Source organism: Balaenoptera physalus (assembly GCF_965194825.1).
Source record: "Balaenoptera physalus genome assembly, chromosome: 4".
Classification (NCBI taxonomy): domain Eukaryota; kingdom Metazoa; phylum Chordata; class Mammalia; order Artiodactyla; family Balaenopteridae; genus Balaenoptera; species Balaenoptera physalus.
In genome coordinates this window covers 131,405,933-131,406,939 of record NC_138891.1, presented here as the reverse complement: position 1 = coordinate 131,406,939, position 1,007 = coordinate 131,405,933, and the positions used below count along the sequence as shown (strand labels likewise).

The window sequence follows — 1,007 nt, the reverse complement described above, 5'->3', positions numbered from 1 at the left end:
GTAGGTAGATAGATAGATAGATGATAGGTAGGTAGGTAGATAGATAGATAGATAGATGATAGGTAGGTAGATAGATAGATAGATAGATAGATAGATGATAGGTAGGTAGATAGATAGATAGATAGATAGATGATAGGTAGGTAGATAGATAGATAGATAGATAGATAGATGATAGGTAGGTAGATAGATAGATAGATAGATAGATAGATAGATAGATAGATGATAGGTAGATAGAGCCAGCAAAGAGCTGAATTGTGTCCCCTGCTAAAATTCATACATTTAAATCCTACCCCCAGTATCTCAGAATGTGACCATATTTGGAGATAAGGTCTTGAAAGAGATAAAGTTAAAATGAAGACATAAAGGTGGGACCTTAATTCAATATGACTGGTGTTCTTAAAAGAAGAGGGTAGTTGGACACAGACAGGAGCAGAGGTAAGACAATATGAGACACAGGGAGACAACAGCCATCTACAACCACAGAGAGAGATCTGGATCAGAGCCTTCCTTCACGGCCTTCAGAAAGAACCAACTCTACCAACACCTCGATCTTGGACATCTAGCCTCCAGAACTATGAGAAAATAAGTTTGTGTTGTTTTAACCACCAGGTCCGTGGTATTTTGTTACAGCAACCCTAGCAAACTAGATAGATATAAATAGATGATAGATAGATGGTAGATAGATGATAGATAGATAGATAGATTGATAGAAAACCTACAGTGACCCTTGACACATGGCTATCTGTATTTGTTTCAAGAGAGGATTTTTCCTTACATTCAGCAAGGCTTATTTTTCAAATCATCACTCTGTTTACTTGGTTTTATTGTTTCAATTTCTTTAACACAAATAAAAACCCCCAGTTGCTGTAAAATGACAAAATTAAAGTAACTCGAGTTCTGTTTCTACATCTTGACAGTGTCTCTGCTACAGAAATTGGAGGCACAAACTGTGTATATACTAGCTAGCTCCAATGAGTCTAACCTGTAATGAACTTACTGGGGTTTCT

At 36.7% G+C, this 1,007-nt stretch overlaps 1 protein-coding gene across 1 annotated transcript in view; it reads left to right on the top strand.

Annotated features, from left to right (window-relative positions):
- Window positions 1-679, top strand: part of CLDN17 (claudin 17) — a 31,347-nt gene extending 30,668 nt beyond the window's left edge. The window contains exon 2 of the mRNA XM_082460609.1: window positions 231-679. The gene's annotated coding sequence lies outside the window, so the exon portion shown is untranslated. The remainder of the gene's footprint in view (window positions 1-230) is intronic.
- Window positions 680-1,007: the final 328 nt, after the last annotated feature.